Source organism: Xyrauchen texanus, chromosome 23 (genome assembly GCF_025860055.1).
Source record: "Xyrauchen texanus isolate HMW12.3.18 chromosome 23, RBS_HiC_50CHRs, whole genome shotgun sequence".
Taxonomy (NCBI): domain Eukaryota; kingdom Metazoa; phylum Chordata; class Actinopteri; order Cypriniformes; family Catostomidae; genus Xyrauchen; species Xyrauchen texanus.
The window spans coordinates 25,553,242-25,572,131 of NC_068298.1; the positions used below are offsets into that span (position 1 = coordinate 25,553,242).

The 18,890-nt window shown below is 38.3% G+C and overlaps 2 protein-coding genes across 2 annotated transcripts in view; one reads left to right on the forward strand and one right to left on the reverse strand.

Moving 5' to 3' along the window:
* LOC127663229 (uncharacterized) overlaps nucleotides 1-18,890 on the forward strand; it is a 516,242-nt gene that overhangs the window by 473,563 nt on the left and 23,789 nt on the right. The gene's annotated exons all lie outside the window — the stretch shown is intronic.
* drp2 (dystrophin related protein 2) overlaps nucleotides 1-18,890 on the reverse strand; it is a 261,720-nt gene that overhangs the window by 178,643 nt on the left and 64,187 nt on the right. Inside the window, exon 2 of the mRNA XM_052154732.1 lies at nucleotides 10,124-10,277. The gene's annotated coding sequence lies outside the window, so the exon portion shown is untranslated. The remainder of the gene's footprint in view (nucleotides 1-10,123; nucleotides 10,278-18,890) is intronic.

An 18,890-nucleotide genomic window follows, 5' to 3' on the forward strand; every position in this document is an offset into this window, starting at 1 on the left:
GTTAAATTACTATATTGTTTAGTATGAATGAGTGATCAGGATGGTTTTCACATCATTTTGTAGCAAAAACTCTAGGCTACAAGATCCAGATCTCAAAAGTCTTATGGACAAATGTGTAGTGTTATATGGCCTTATTTCAATTACTTAAACACATAAACGTTATTTTCTCAAAAATACAAACCTGTACATACATGTGTACTGAAAAAAGCACAAATGTCAAGGCATGTCAAAACTTCTCCAGGGACCAAAACACCCTCAGACCCCAGAGGGTTAAAGTTGTCTAATAAAGTGCATAAAGATTTATTTTAATCATGGATGTTTCTGGATATGGATATTTATACACAGTAACCAATCAAACTATTAATTTCAAATTTGCATAGTATTTTCATCCAACAGTTCTCCCTAAAATAACAAGGAAGCATTTTTCATAGAAAATTCAGGAAAGATTAATTACTTTTTGTCTTTCAAAGAAAAATGCAGTTGTCAAGGTATAGTACTAAGCACTAACTTAATAACATTAAACTAATATACAGAGTACAATTTTCTTCTAAAACAAGCAAATGTCTTTTGATATTTAAATGCAGGATTTAATCGTTCTATTGTGCTGGTTCTTTTGAATCAGTTGAACCTATTACGATTCACAGAGATCACGAAAAAAAAAAAATCTGCAGGAATGAGTCAGACTATCACTCACAGGGAGAGTGAGCAGCACCTCTTCACTCTATCCCAGTCCAGGACTCTAAATTAACATTTAAGAGCAGTGGAACCAGCAAATCATTTGGTAGCACCAGTGGCGGGTGAGGGTCTGTAGCCTATAAATGAAAAAAATTAAAGAGAGAAATAATAAAAGTGATATTATTATTATATTACAAAACAATGTGTAATAATCAATAATATTGCATATTTTGCCCCACTGAAATGCTGACTTGACAGCATTTGCCCTTATGAAAAATGTACCATAGTTTTTATAGTTTAAACAGTGGTATTTGAAACAATACCATAGTAACCTCGGGTGGTGATTTCTATAAAACAAACTATGCCATTTTTGTCATGAGAAACAGTACCCTAAACACATTTAAATCTATAAATACAAAATATAAACATTTATAAACTGCCAGAGTTGTAACAAAAATGAATACTCCCTTACTCCCCTAATGTAGCATATTATAAATCGAGTAGAGCTATTGTAGTAATATGGTAATATTTATTATGACTATATTTCTGCCTAAAATACTATAGTTTTTAAAGGTGGTGATGTGTGAAAGGTCTGCTAATTTATGTCTGTGCATGACACAGTATTTTCTCAGCATCACTATTGTTTTGTTGGGTCGTACATAGTGATCCCATGTTGGTTCTAGCCACAGTCAGTGTATGGAATGGTCAGCCTGACATCCCAGCTGTAATTCTACAATGGCCAAATCCAGTGTGGGACAGTGCTTAATTGTAGTTAGCTGCATCAAAACAAACAGGAAGTGTAGTCACCTTAAACCTATTTAGAGTTAATTGTTTAAAAGCATACTAAAATGAAAAGACAACATGAACTAAGAATGCCATGCTGCTGATAGTTTATTGTTGTCCCAATATATGTCCCCCCTTATATAATCAACAAGTATGAACTTTTCTGGATATTTTAAAGTACATACTTTTGAGTGTAGACAGTATACCTTGTGGGACATAAAACCATGTAATTATATTGCAATTAAATTGCATTGATTACACAGAGCCCCTTTGACATGTAAGTTTGCATGTAAAAAAAAAAAAGTTATAATTAGTTAGCCGTTAATCCTACATTAAAAACTGCTGTGGCAGTTTTGACCTCATATTTCAAGGCATATTTCTATACATAAAAAATGAGAATACTCACAAACACCCCGTCTTTCATTGCACAAGGGGTTTTAGGCATTGGTCCAAAAAGCATGCACTGGAAATAGTACACCACCCAGGCACCTTTGACATACTATTTTCAACATGTTATGATTTGGGACACCAATTCTAATTTTGCATACTATTTTAGATAGATAATATGCAAGATGGGAGCCACCCTATACCTCGTTTCATACTAAACTATTTTTACAGACCCAAAGGGTCCCATAATTACTGAAGAAATGGTTGGGGTGATTGCAGGAGAGCTGGATGTGATAAGGCTGCAGGCCTCACGTACATTGGTGTTTGTCTAGGGATTGCACATCTCCCAGCTTCAATCCCCTGGCGAGTCTCGTAGAGCTTTATGATTCAATACAACAATCACGCTATGTCAGTATGTCCCTGCAAAACCAGCACAGTAGAACGAAAGTCTGGTTCCTCAAGGGTAAACACATTCTTTCTCTATCATTGGGCCTGAGGCAGACTTGTCTGAAAGTACACGGTTTACACGAACAGCTCTATCTTGGCTAACTCCTTGGTGGTAGTGGCCAGAATTGGGCTAGCTTTGGGACGTGTTGCTGGATGCTATTCTTCCGTTCTCCAGAGTTTGCGCATCTCAGGTGGGTACGGTTGATGGTGACCGGTCACGGCATGCTGCCTAGCACCATTACGGAAGCCATCACACAGCAGAGCGAAGGGAATTATTAATGGGCCGGAGGAGGGTGGCAAAAACTGGGGCTCGCCCTCCGGGTGCATTGTGACAGCCTGCTAAATCACCCTTCTACTGCAGCCTTACAAAAGCTTTCATGCCACTGAAGTCAGAAACTGTGCCTGCTATGCAATCCATAGTAGAGTGAATTATCACCCCCTTGAGTAAATAACATGATGAATACATTCATTAGGGAGCTGTTTTCATGATAAAGCCCCCCTGAGGCCAGGCATAGCCCCCTCGCAAATAATACACTACGACCCACATTTCAGCCAAGCCTGTCAATGCGAATAGATTGTGAGGTAAAAAAAACACCATGAGACTGTATTAATTTGTTTGTTTAAATTGCAAAAGCCACACAAGTTCTTCAGCCAAAGGCTTCCACCTATCACCAAGCTAAGGCTATCACGTTGTTTTGGTTTGCACTGGCGAACAGGTGGAGCTCTGTGCAATTTATACACCGGCATTCAGATGTGGGACATTATTCCTCATTTTGCAGTCTTCCATCTGCTGAAAGAGTGAAGTGGGAAATGGTGAGGATGTTTACCTAATATTACCACACTGCGATTTTTCAGAGCTGTCCCTGGTACGTGGCTCCCCTGCTTAATCGCTTGTATTATACAATAACAAGCAAAGCTGCCTGCATATGGTAGGCTCTTATTTACGAGTCTTTGAGCTGATAATTTGCATAATGTCCGTCACATTAGAGAAGGCACTCTCCACTAGAGTACCACTCGGTCAGTGAACCAGCAAGCACCTGTGTGTGACAAGAAATTATTTCCAGATTCTGTAAACATCTTGTTCACTGATTAATTAGTGTGACTAAGGGTATACTTACTTGAATGGGTCTTGATCAATTGGATTGCTTTCTGATTGGGTATGCAGATTCCATTTACACTTGATCAATATAAATCTATTGATTAATTGATCTATTTATTGCTGTGCTACGTGCAAATATAACTTCACTTCTGTGAAGATGCCAATGCCTTCAGAAAAATATTGCATTGATTTAATAATCCACGCGACCCTGTACACAGGATAAGCGGTTGACGATGGATGGATGGATGGATGATTTAATAATATTTAGATTTTTCATTAAAGCATGATTTAGAGTTTTAAAAAAGTGCTTAAATATTTATCTTTTTAGTACCAAAAGTGATCTTGTCGCTTTAGAAGATTCAACAGCTGGTGTCATATGGATGACCTTTATGCTGACTGTCTCTGATTTTTGGAGCTTTAAAAGAGAAATCACCATCCACTTGCATTTTAAGGACCTACTGAGCTAAGCTAATTTTCAATTTTCCTTCAATTGTGTTCTGGTAAAGAAAGTCATACACACATGGAATGTCATGAAGGTGAGTAAATAGAGAATTTTAATTTTGGGGTGAACTATCCCTTTAAAGGGCTCTTAAAATACACCACCCTACTAGCCCAATCCAAGTATGTTCTGAATATTCAGTTGTACCAGAAACAAATTGGCAAGAAATAATTAAAAGCTTCAATCAAGCGAATAATTACATTGATTGATTCAAATGAAAGCACACTGACACTTCAAACTCACAAATGAAACACAAGGATGCTGAGGAACAAGTTAATGAAGACGAGGTGCTCAGCCAAAAATGAATAAAAAGATAAATGGCCTCACAAGAAAAGACCACATTTATCAGCTCCAAACCTCAAGCTGGGATCTGTGCTAAACCAAAATAAGAATGGGATTCCACCCATTTTGTGGAGAGGATTAATTCTATCGTAATTAGGGCTGGTTTGGTGGTGGCTTCTTTTGAAGCAGTAGTGGCAGTGAGATAAACTAGCCTGGGGCTCTGATGCTTAGCCTGCAGAGAGACTCCACAAACTTTAGCTGTGACCAACCACTATAAAACCCAGTATGGTTCAAAAATCTGTCTCTATCCATATGCACTATATGAAGAGAACAGTTTGAATCATCTTATTATAATATGATTACATTCGTCTAGTAATGTATCTGTTATGACAAGCAGGCGGAGGCAGACGGGGAGTGAGGATCTATAAGCGGGTTTATTGAACAATAGTGAAAACACGACAAACAGGAACAAATGAAACATCCACGGGGGGAAACTGAAACTAAAACATGAAAACATCGAAGGTACACGGACTGGATGAACACGGCAGGATGAACACGGTAAGACCAGAGCAAACATCAGAACATGGGGCAAACATCAGAACAGTCAGAACATCGACAGAACATCAAAACAACGAACGACAAGGGAATGGAGGAACAGCAGGGTTTAAATACACAGAGACATGATGATAACAAACGACAATCAGGTGAGAACAATGACACAGTGATGAAGGTCGGGAATCATGGTGACGGCGACACGGAAAACACGGCGCAGACAACCAGGGATCGTAACAGTAGCATTAATGCTGCATCTCTAGCTTTCAAATGACCAAAAATAAATATGGCAGATACAATATGCATACTAGAAATGAATAGGCCCAGCCTGTAAACATTAAAATACACACTACTTCAAAAGTAAAAACACTGGAATAAAACAAATAAAAAAAATTAACGTTACGGCCTCTATATTCACTACGCTACGACGATGCGCAAAGTCTTATCCAATTTTCATGAGAGCATTAATTCTAATCACAATTTTCATGCCAGCGCAAAGTGCAAGTGGATATGGATGGGAGTGTTTGCGCTATTATGGGTGTATCCGCGCAGACTTTGGGTGTGCTCTATGTTAATGAAGTGCAGCAAAGTGCAATTTGCTATTTTCCTAAGAAATAGGTCATTGCACTAAGATGTTTGAAAACCACATCTTAACTCAACCTAAAGTTTAAACTCAGTTCTTGTATTTGCAGTTTGGAGATTCCACCAGCAGGTGGTAATTAAGTTCACGGCTAAACTCATATGGAACACTGAAAATATAGTGGAACATCAAATGATGTCCCTTATGATCAGAGTTGTAGCCATCTTATATGAAACAAAAATGTATGAGATTTGTGTTAAACTGTAGGTCATGGTTTATTTTTCAATTATTATGTTTGTATTTACAATTGTATTTATGATCTAATTTGTATTGGTATTTTTCAACCTGTTGTCGTAGAGTGATTTTAAGTCACTGCAATTTGGGCTGGTGGAAGAAGTTGGAGTAAAATATTTTTTAATTGGTATGACTTTTTGACTACTTCGTTATTCTGCCCTTGAGGGGCAGTGGTGGCTCAGCACTTGAGGCTCTGGGTTAATAACCAGAAGGTCGGGAGTTCAAGCCCCAGCACTGTGAAGATGCCACTGTTGGGCCCTTGAGCATGGCCCTTGACCCTATCCGCTCCAGGGGTGCCATATCATGGCTGATCCTACACTCTGACATATGTGAAAACAAATACATTTCACATATGCAAACATTTATGTATAATGTGTGGCCAAAATAAAGGCTTCTATTTTTATTACATTTTATTTCGTTTGAAGTGTAATTTCAATTTAGAATTATTTTTGGTTTCATTTTTTTCGTGTTTCAATAAAGTTATTTAATACTAATTAAAATCGACCGGTAGATGTGAAGTGCATGCCTATACAATACTGTTAATACTAGCCATTATTTGTGTGTCAGTAATGATTAATAATACTTACAGTCTCTGTAATTTAATGGGACGTTCATCAAAATTCTGACAAGAATCAAATGCTCCATGTGTATAACAGGAGCATGTCACTGTCATATAAATATGCCCGACAATCATCAAGAACACAGTTAATGCACAAAAGAGCATCATTTTTAAATCATTGCATACATTTACACTACCAACTTTTTATAAAAGTGCTGTTTTTGTTTATATCGCTGGTGCTTGAGGGGATGAACTATATAGGACACAGATGTTCGAATAACCGGAGAAAAGCTCAGAATTACATTGCATTTGATCCAGCCCATTTGTGCGTTGTGTGTGCAATTTCGCCAAACTCACTTGTGCATAGACTTAGCAGATGCTTGCATGAGAATACCAAAACTTCATAGCCATGGCAATTGACTTTGGGCTTATGAATTATGGCATAGCACTGTGCTTTACACTAGCACTCTTAAAATAGGGCCCTAAATGTGTTAACATGATTTTAGTGTGATAAAATAATTAATTACCTGCGTTACTGCGTTTACCAGATTACAGGGCCAACAGTATTACGTCACCATGACAATGAATTTTTAATATTTGATATAACTTTACAGAAATAAGGTTAGTAAGTGATTTTATCACACTAAAATCATGTTAACATGTATAATGTTTACATCTTTTGACTATAATTATGAAATTTATGTTTATGTACTGGCCCCTATTCACTTACCATTTTAAGTGCTTTACTGTAACTACAATTTTTGCTGCTTCTTTTTTAAATAAATGAGAGAAGAGTCAAAATGATCACACCTGGGAGCAAATAGTCATTCCATTTAAGAATAAATACAACAAAATAAAAGACAAATGCAATTGCCTAGAATTTATAGTGTTGTTTACAACTGTAAACCCATTTAATTACTATGACAAACAGCCAACTCTGAAAGACCTGTTTTAGTCACAGTTCTTTGATTATATTGCAGAATTAGAGGTTTAGAGACATCCATTGAGCTGTGAATTATGATGTTCCAAAGGATACGGAAGCGAATTAATGAAGCACAGTAAAGAAGATTTAAAGTTATCAGCCTAAAATGAAAAAAATAAGTTGTCACTTTACCAGAGCGGCATTCACTGAAGTAGCTCCATTTGTAAAGCCTGTTTTTCGCTGCTGTAACACCTTTCAGACTTGTTGCTAGAGGGCCAATGCCAAATTAGGTCTGCATCAGCTGTAAAATCATCAGGATTGCCAGAGTGGAAAATTGAGTAAAGAGACCTAGTTATGGATGCATGAAATTATGTTCAAACACTCCACTGCTTGACATACACAAATGTATGTCTCCTTGTCATTACATTATAATTAAGCTAAACCCTGATTAGCAATCATACCACCAGTATAGATTAATTTCTTAGTCTTGATTTCTTTTTCCAATGTGTATGTACAATCTGGATGTTAGAAAATATCAAATGCAAATGAACTTGTAAATCTACCATCAGAAAAGGAGAAAAATGCCAGGCAAGAAATGGAGCAAGCATCTGTTTCCAACCAAGAAAATGTCATGTCCTGTTAATCTTATCTGAATGCCTGCACGCTGACGTGCATTTAATTGCACACAAACGCATCCAGCCTGAATTTTGCTTCATTTCACTCTGACATATACACACACAGACACACTTGCAGCAGAGTTTTCTCTGACAAATTGCTCATTGGGTGACCACAGAACATTTGTTAGCAAACCCCCTATATCTAAATCTATAACCTGCACCCTAAACAGGGTGTTTACCATGCAGTTCTAAAAACTAAGGAATAAACGAGAGGGAGAAACAGAGCACAAATACAGCCAGCGGTGAGATTTGTACAGTTCCACTGAGTGCACTGCAGACACGAGGCAGAGATGTTTGTACCCTCAAATGTCTTGGAGTACAATAAGACTCCAATGACACAGCTCTACCTCCAGAGACAGACTTGCTTCAACAGCTATTTCAAAATGCATCCCACTCCTAGAACTTTACAGAAAAACACACACACACACACACACGCACACGCACCGCACACACACACACACACACACACACACACACACACACACACTTGTTGTTCTATCATGGTGGTGACTTTCCAGTGAAATATACTGTTTTTATACAAAGCGTATTATATTTTTTTTCATCCACTAACCTACCCCTAAATCTAAAACTCATTTGTTTTAAGATGATTTAAGGTTTAAGGGGCATTTGGTCTCCATGATGTAGTCAAAATCTGACCCCCACACACACACACACATGCTGATTTGCAAACTGAAAGAATATGGCTTCAGAGTTGTTGGATTTTGTAGTTACTGCAATTTTATCTAAGCATATCTGAGCATAATTGACCCAATCCAATCTGTTAGAGGACAAGAAACCTAATTTCAGTCATAAATTATATATTTATTTAAAATAAGTTGTTTCTGCATTTTGCCTTTACCCAGCAGCACAAACGTAATGTTTTTTTTTATGTATAAGCTCATTATAATTACTGTACTTTACAATAATATGCTATAATATTCTATATACTGACCCTAATCACACCATAACCCCTGAAAGAAAACATTTAGCATTTTTAGTAAAAACAAATCAAATAAAGATATTTATAAATCCATTTTTCCAATTGAGGACATTCCTAAATGTCCCCAAAGAGAGGTTTTAGTTCACTTATGGGGGGCAATTTTGTTCTTAAACTACAGCCAACATATACAAAACCTCAAGATAATGGTCTTGAACAATTCAGCATGATTCAGTCCCCTCTTGTGTGAACAGCCAGAGCCAAAACGCACTTTTCACAAACAATCACAAACCAACATCCCATCATTGCAGAATCTTCAGTCAATCTCCCTCTATTCCTGCCCTATTGTACAGCCTCACAGACCCCTGCAGTGCAGATGTTTGTGAGCTCTCTCAGTTTAAGCCCATGATAAGGGAGGATTTACTGGCAGATAGAGAGTGATTGACGCAGCTCATGCAAGGTCAGTTCAGCTAAATGAGGCTCACGGAGAAAACGTGTGTATGCTGTCTACGATAAAAAGCCTGTGCTTTAGTGTTTTGTTGATTGCGTGGGAGTTCCAGCTATCACTATATAAGCAATTATGCACACTTTTAGTGTACTGTTATGTTCTCCACTGGAGATAAGAACTTTCTTTTCACATTCATTATAATACAGAAATCAATGTTTGCAATTATAAATTTTAGAAAACAATTATTAACACAAAACATGCTTTTATGTTCTGAATAATGTTTGAAATTAACTCAGGTAATGCACATAATGTAATCAAACTTTACTTCTTGAAAGTAAAAAGAATAGCAACATGTTTCTTTTTGAATTTACATCACAGAACAGGGCTTGTGATACTTTGTCTACATTACGAGCACTGCAACACGTCGCAACATAACTAGATCAATGAATTTGCAGAGTTCACCAAAAGTTGCATGGTTTTGGCAGTGACCTCTGTGTGGGCAGTGCTTCGTACATAGCTACACTAAATAGTCACAATGGACAAAGAAACAATTTTAGTGGTGAGTATAAAGTGAAGGATAAACTAGAGGCTTCTTGGCAAGTTTTCATGGGTTTTACAGTCACTTCACATCTGCCATGCCTTCTTTGCCTTCAAAATTTCACAGTGCAAAGGTAAATGGTAAAGGTAAACTCTCACAGGTGAACCTGACTAATAGCCAAGCTGGAACCTCTAAAATGAGTGATCTTCCTTTCATTCACTTGGCTTTGAAAGATGTGAGAGCAACAACAAAAAACTTTGATCACCTCCCTTCAGATTTAAGTAGAGCATCACTTGCATACTACTTTAGAGAAACAACCTCAGTCTGGAAAGCCTAAGGACTGGGGATAAACAGAACTACAGACTTTTCTGATCTTACCCTGTCTCCCTTCTCTAATCTGTCTCTCAAGTGAAGAACGCTGCAGTTTGCATTTGAAATAATTACCCAGCTGTGAGGACGTGATTGACGTGGCAACAGGATCCTGGTGTCCGAGGCAGTCTGGAGAAGGAGGGGGGAACACGTCCTCCAGAAGCCAGGCACGGCCAGCAGAGGAGTGTGTTGATGAGAGGAAGCCCTGGTAATTTTAGTATCCTGGGACCTACAGGAAGAAGAGGATCATATTGTCACCCTACTGCTGAAGAGAAGATGTGATAAAAGACTTAAGCAAACAATCAAACATCTGCTCATTGCTTTTCCTATGAATCCCTTATTGGCTCTGGGCCGAATACCAATGCAATGACCCACAAAAGAACCTACACTGAGCCACAGTAGCCTGGGAAACTGAGCTCTCCCACCTCTGTGGTGCTTGACATGAGGCTGCGGGCCCAAGTCTCATGGTTGCGCTCTTCTGGCTAATCAGAGGAGTCTCTCTTATCAGGGGACTGCACCCTTCGTCCACACAAGCCCAACAGGCAGCCGAGCTCATACATGGCCGATGGCGGGAAAGCGGTGCAGATAAAGACTGAATGCCAATGAGCGTCGCCAGCCAAGCAGAGACTTCATTACTTCCTGGATGTGCCCACAAGCCACAAACAGCTCCAAGTTCAGCCTTAGATTTGCCACCTGGGCTTTTACGAAAGCAGAGATTCTCTTTAATCTCTACAGTCTCTACACCACCTGACCTTTATGGGTGATAATGAGTGCACATCCTATTTTTATGATGGATAACAGGGTTGGCACAGGGTTGACAGGACGGGATTCCTGCCATGATGGTGCCACAAAAAGATGAGTCACTAATTTACAAATCAATGGGTGTCATCTTTTAAAGTAGTACATCATCAACCATAATGACCTCTCACAGAATAAACATCCAGTTGTGCATTTTCCAGTTGAATAAAGGCCTACTATATTTCATTTTAAAACGTAATTACAAAATATGTATTTGGCCCTCCATAGTGTTCTGTTTTTTATTTTTTTGTTTTTGTAGATAGTGTTAATGTATCCATTCAAGTTTACTTATGTCATCCTAATTGAAAATGTATTTATTTATTCAAAAGGACTATTTTTATGTAATTTATTATATTTAATTTTTACAGCCAAAAAAAAAAAAAATACAGCTCTGATTAAATACATGATCAAATTATGTATTAAAAATATATATGGTCTAAAATAGTTTCGACATAGCAAGCAACTTTTTTTTTTTAAGCTTGTAGTGCTTAACTGTAGTTAATTAAATATGTGATTTCTGCACCATGTCACCAATCAAAATTGCAAAAACACATTGTTTTCAAACAGCGTTCTTAATAAACGTACATCTTCTGTTGATCTAACAAACAGATTGTGCTGCCCCTAACGCATGGCATTGTTTGAGTCAATATTATTGTGTTGGGCTGGAAGGGCCACTCGAAACAGATGTATTTTTACGGCACCACAGAGACAATGTTTATACTTTTTAAGAAACTTAAACTATGAATGGCTTACTTATACAGTAGTTGTCTCTGCATATTAAGCTAGGATATGAGAAATTACTTTAACATCAAAAGCAACTCATAGTTTGGTAAGCTACTGTTTCTTCCCTATTGTAGCTTTCCTAACATTGGTAATCGAAAAGCAGTTAGCTACAGTGACGCACGAGTTTGACCCAAGTGGATATAATGCATGTTATCTATTTGCGGATAATAGAGTATACAGTATAGACCCAAACTAATTAGGAGTGCAACCCAGGACGAGCATGTATTGCACCCTTCACTATCCAGCCACAGACAGAAACACCATCTATAGTGTGCATTTATGTCAGCCAAAGAGATATACAGAAACAGGAAAATAAAACAGAGAGGCAGTTAGAGGAAGAGAGTGGTGTGTTGGTGGAACAGCAAGTGCAGCTTAAGGAGTGCCTCCTGCCACTCTCACTTACACACAGGCGCGTCAGCATCCCCAAGGTTACCATCTGCCTCTCAGCAGAGCGAGGCAGCTCTCCACGATCCACACTTAATCACTGCACAGCCTCTTAGGCACTCATTTCCTGTCTTTGTCAGAGAAGGCAGCTCCTAACAGAATGGATTTTTCAAAGTGCAGATACACGCAGTGGCAGTCTCACTCATTACAACCAACCTGAGTCTGTGTGTGCAAGCCAAAGTCTTCCTCATTCTGAAGAGCTTTGTTTCAGCTAGCCCCCAGCACACTGGAATCAATTCATCAAACGCTTAACCAGCAAATATATTTAAAAATGGTGGAATTGAGTGTTCAGAGCATGAAGAATGCATTAGGATATCCACCACAGAGGTCCTGGGTGTTCTTTCCTCAAACAGTTGTAATTTTGATTATAAGGCTGGTGTTAGTAGGAATGAATCATATTAAGGCATTTTACAATATAAGCATCAAATGGTATTTTGCAAAAAGTCTAATTTCTGGTGCAAAAAGAGCACTTTTTTGAATCAGTCCAATGCCCAAGGACTGTAAAAAAATGTCTTATGGTCTGGCTGCTTCCTCGATTGCAAGTTCATTTTCAGGAGGCGAGTTATTTCTTTGTTATCAGTTTCCAGAGAAAATAAAATATGTGCATATTTACCACCGCAAAACCTCTCTCAATATTGAGGGAGTCAATCTCCCTCAATATTGTCGTACAAGAACAGACAACCCACAGTACTTTGTGTTTACTCCAGTGGTCCAAGTCCAAAAACATGGCTTAAATAACTGTTTATATACTGCAGCATTGACATTCGCCCACATCTTCACACTTATAAATTCTCAGATATGTGTCTTAATGAGACAGTTTTACAAAACGCATTACCACACAGACAGAATTACACTTAATACCCATCATACATAAGCCTGAAAATAATGACCTAGTAACTGAGGCATTATATTGCATTTGCCACACTTAAACACACCCCCACACTTTGTCTTTTAAAGGCATCTCAGTAACTACAGATATCCTTATGTCCTCCTCCACTTCTTACATGCTAAACCAGTCTATTATACATGCTTTGCATGCAGAGATGGAGCTTCACCAGAGGGGGATAAGCAAGCAGAGTCCTCAGTTGCAGAACCAGAGGTGTGACCCACACAGCACATCTATACTTCTACTACAGACTGCCTCTGAAAGCATCTTGGCAGGGCACAGATTTACACCGAGCCCAACTGTACATGGCAGGCTATGCAACAGCACGCACAAAGAGAAAAACATGAAAAGCTCGGTGGAGGTGGGTAATGAAAGATCATATCAAAGATTAGAGCACAAGCTTTTCATTTCAGATTTGCTAAACAATTACAAGCTCTGATGTCTCCATAACAGTATTGGAGAGGATAAAGGTATGATAGGCCATCAGCACAATGCCTTTTGCAGTATTACCAATTAGAGCATGGTAAAGGACAATAGTCAATTTGATCACGCTGATCTCCCTGTCTGAAGGCCATGAAACTCTTTTGCACATGTTTATGGACTCATGAATAATTATGATGCCAACCTGCATTATTAAAACTTTTGTTCCATCTCTAAATCCAATTACCTCAAATATGGGAGTTAAATGTGTATTTAACTGTATTGAAGAGTGCCATTATGACACAGACAAATGAAACAAGAGTGTTTTATTTTGCACATGAAACAAACCCCCTCAAAAGTTCAATGATAAAATTACAGGAACGTTCCAGGTTTAATACAAGTACAATTGAAAGCATTTGTGGCATGGTGATGTTTACCCCCCCAAATTATTTAAACTCCTTGTTTATTTAAAAACAAAAGTGAAATATCAGTTACAGTAACACACAATAGAAGTAAGAGGGGCCTGTCCATACATGTTAAAATTAACATGTAATCACGTGTTCAAAAGTATAGAAACAAGACATAAATGTCAGAGCAAGATAAAGGGACCCAAAAGCAGGGGAACAGTTCAAAGTATTTATTGACAATAAATCAATAATGTTAACTGTGCTGGCAAAGACTGGAGATCCCAGAACCAGCTGCAGTACAGGGAAGGAGTCTTACGAATGATTGTGCTCCATAGATGCAAAATGGGCAGATCTGTGAAGAGTGTATGCATTGTGGAAGTCAGGAGTAGATCCGTAGAAATCCTCAAAAGAAGTGTAGTGAGGTGCAGAGAATAACATCCAGCAGATTTGAAGTTAATCACATTCCTGACACGCGGGCAGAGATGGGAAACCAAACAGATACATGAGACAGGACCAACTAAGCAGAAAAATAAGTTACTTCACATCAAACAATAATCTAGCAAAGATACTGAGAACACAAAGGGTTTAAGTAGGGAGTAAATTAGAGGAGAACCAGGTGTTGCTAGCATGCTAATTAGTGGCATGATCAGCATTCTCCTGGGCACAATCAATGTTCCCATGGAAACACTGATCATGCATGCCTGCGAAACCTGAGGGAGAGAAAATAACAAAACACAGAATAAAGTGAAAAACTGTATATTTGTTAACATGATTTTAGTGCACTAAATCACTTATTACACTGGTCTCTGGAATACTCAATTCTGATTGGCACCTCTAGTGGTCTGATGTTTTTGAGTAACAACCGCACATCCAGAGATTAAGACATATCCTTTAAAATACGCATCTTAAAACAGCAGATACCACAGACACAATCAAATAAGACCACTTTCATATGCATCAAATCTGATTTAAATATGCAAGGCTTGGTGTACAGCGACTGCTATTTCCTGATTGTATATTTAAATATTTTATAACATTAACCGCAAGTACTCCACAAAGTTCCTCCCATCAAGTACAGGCACCTCTTGGAGTAGCCCATCAACTGAGTTCCTGTAGAGAAACAGCTTTTATCATCCTCTGCTCCTCTGTGAATATGTGCAGTGAAGGTCTTTGAGAGGTGAGGCTGATGGCTGCTACTTTCCACATCCAAACCAATGCCGCCGATAGATATGGAAAGAGTGATGCACTTCAGTGTGTATACAGCCCCATTATCTGGCCTGTAATCACACTTTCTTTTTCCCTAATGGAGTTTTGGTCGACTCCATGAGATTGCTCTCTCTTGCAGGTCGATGGGAATACATCATGCTCATATTCTGGGTGATATTGATCTAGGACTAGTCAATACTGCTTTTTTGGAGATAAACAACACACCATACCAACACATGCAGGAAACTGACGTTTGTTAAAAGGGTAAACTTTAGGAGGGAGGCAACAGTCAAATGCTTTGATAAATAATAAAACACAACTATACTCCAAACAGTAAGGTGACTGAGAAACCACACAATAGAGCATTTTAAGTGTGTGTTTGAGCGGAACTGTGCTCTGCAAGCACTCATATCAACAGGAAAGATCTCCAGTAAAAATCAAGCTATTGTGTTGTATAATAAAAATTATTGTATTATCTATTACATCTTATCATGGTTTATGCATGTTTACTTTACACATTGATCACAGGCCACAGAAAAAATACTTTTCTATTAATCAAAGCCTTGAATGAACTCTGTATATAAATGCTTTAAAGAATCCATAAATCAGCTGTTTAGATGCGTACATTTTGCTGGGAACTAAGTTAAGGGTTGGGTTGATCTATCCTCATCCATCTGGAGGCTTTGAACCATGTGACGGTGCATTTGGCACAGCTTCTTTCATGATGAGCTGAACTTTTAAAACACCAAAGCTTAAGTCACTTGTACAAATTGGTATCATTTTAGTGATAAACTATCTGCAACTGTAATTCATAGGAACGGTAAGAGGAAAACTACTTCAATCAGGGCATATATTTTAAGACATTACAAAATTTTTAAATTATATTAGAGGAACACGGACTGACTATACTTGCTTAACATTTGAGACACTATTTAATTTATTCTTTTCAAAACTTTTGAAGGGATCATTCTCAGAAAATGGTTTCATTTGTGTCTGAAAATGTCATTTGAAAAGGTGACTGAAGGAACTTTTCAGGAAATCATATTTTTCCCACCTCAGGCCTAAAGTAACAGGCTTGTAACCTCTATAACACACACTTTTCAATGGCTTTAAAAAGATTTATTTGTAAGCACACATCCATTTATTAAAGGAGAATCAATAAGGAGAAAAATGTCACAATACTTCAGAATTTCAATGGTCGTGGATACATCCTACCATGAACAGACCACTAACAGACATACTGGCATTTCTTCTAATTAACATTAAAATGCTTCTGGAGGTTGAAATTAAGAAAATAAGGTTAGTAGTTGTAAAATTTGTAGACACCAAAATTTAGCTGTGTCCCAAATGACACTATACTATGCACTCAGCCATGTAGTGTATGAATTATCAAAGTGTAGTACCGTCCCATATGGAACAATTTGTGGTTTGTTCTAAATGAAAGCATTCACCGTTTAACAGCTGAAGGAAGGGACATTTCGTTGCCGCTAGCTTTAGTGCGCTAGCCATCCTCAGTTCAACACTCTGTAATCTCAATAATATACAGTATCTCACAAAAGTGAGTACACCCCTCACATTTGTGTAAATATTTGATTATACCTTTTCATGTGACAATACTGAAGAAATGACACTGTGCAACAATGTAAAGTAGTGAGTGTACAGCTTGTATAACAGTGTAAATTTGCTGTCCCCTCAAAATAACTCAACACACAGCCATTAATGTCTAAACCGCTGGCAACAATAGTGAGTACACCCCTAAGTGAAAATGTCCAAATTGGGCCAAAGTGTCAATATTTTGTGTGGCCACCATTATTTTCCAGCATGGCTTTAACCCTCTTGGGCATGGAGTTCACCAGAGCTTCACAGGTTGCCACTGGATTCTTCTTTCACTCCTCCATGACGACATCACGGAGCTGGTGGATATTAGAGACCTTGTGTTCCTTCACCTTCCAATTGAGGATGCCCCACAGATGCTCAATAGGGTTTAGGTCTGGAGACATGCTTGGCCAGTCCATCAACTTCACCTTCAGCTTCTTTAGCAAGGCAGTGGTCGTCTTGGAGGTGTGTTTGGGGTCGTTATCATGCTGGAATATTCAGCAATATATTAAATTTGATGCAGTGTTCGGTGTATGGTCTGAGCACTGACAGGCTGACCCCCCACCTCTTCAACCTCTGCAGCAATGCTGGCAGCACTCATACGTCTATTTTCCAAAGACAACCTCTAGATATGACGCTGAGCATGTGTACTTAACTTCTTTGGTCGACCATGGCGAGGCCTGTTCTGAGTGGAACCTGTCCTGTTAAACCTGTATGGTCTTGGCCACCGTGCTGCAGCTCAGTGTCAGGGTCTTGGCAATCCTCTTATAGCCTAGGCCATCTTTATGTAGAGCAACAATTCTTTTTTTCAGATCCTCAGAGAGTTCTTTGCCATGAGGTGTTGAACTTCCAGTGAACAGTATGAGGGAGTGTGAGAGCAATGACAAAAAATGTAACAAACCTGCTCCCCATTCACACCTGAGACCTTGATAACACTAACAAGTCACGTGACACCAGGGAGGGAAAATGGCTAATTGGGCCCAATTTAGACATTTTCACTTAGGGGTGTACTCACTTTTGTTGCCAGCGGTTTAGACATTAATGGCTGTGTGTTGAGTTATTTTGAGGGGACAGCAAATTTACACTGTTATACAAGCTGTACACTCACTACTTTACATTGTAGTCATTTACAAAGTGTCATTTCTTCAGTGTTGTCACATGAAAAGATATAATCAAATATTTACAAAAATGTGAAGGGCGTACTCACTTTTGTGAGATACTGTACATATTCACGCAGCATGGTATGATTGTAAAGTGATTAACTCACTTATGTAAGGTGCTGTATTCACAGAAGTTTTTAAAGCCATTTTCTCCATTATTTACAATAGTTTTGTCAGACAGCAAGCTGTGAGCACTGAGTGCAGGAAGTGTCCAACAATAAAGCACACTTATTTTTATTGCATTTTCAGTCTAAACATTCTACTCGCACTACTTTCACTTCAAAATGACGTTAAATAGTGCAGAAGAGTGCAGTTTGGGACAAACTTTTTTCCTAAGTACATGGAACTTTCATTTATTAATACTGTGTGGCTCCAATCATTTATTACTTATGCATTTAACTAATTAATCAAAAGATGCTTATGATTTAGATGCTCTAGTAGTCCAAGGCACTCAGAGAAGGGTATACATTTAAAAAGCCTATTGGATTAAACCTACCAACTGGTAGGTTTTAATCCAATAGCCATGACCTAATAAATGCTTTTTAAATTTATACCCTACTCGGAGTGCCTTGGACTACTACTGTAGAGCATCTGAACAGAATAACCCTAATCCAAAGAGCACAGGTGGGAATTATCGTTCACCCAAGTAGCACTCCTTGCATGCTGTGTTTGACTGACACATCTTTATTTGTAGAATATTTTCTTGCATCCTGCATTACACTGCCATGTACAACTCTTGCACAGTTGTTTTCACTCTTGAAATCTTTTATGTTTGTTGTATCCCTGATCTGTGAATTTAATTCTCGTTTAATTTAATGTTTTCCATGAAACTGAGAAGACTGTGCAAACATGATTTACAATGTTTTTCGAACAAATACACAACGACTGCACTAGACACATTTTCTCTCTTGTAAGACTATTCCCACTCTTGTAAGTAAAGCAAATAAGACACATGCAACTCTCTCGCATTCTTCAAAAATGGGCCCAAGGTAGCTACAGTATGTCCTTGCAGTGAGCTCTGCCTCATCCTATCAAATGTCACAACTGCCATGGATATGTTTCTGTCCACAAATCAATAAATCTCAGTCTGCGTATAAATCCCCACCATTGCATTCGCCTTTATGTCAATGTATTGAATAAAT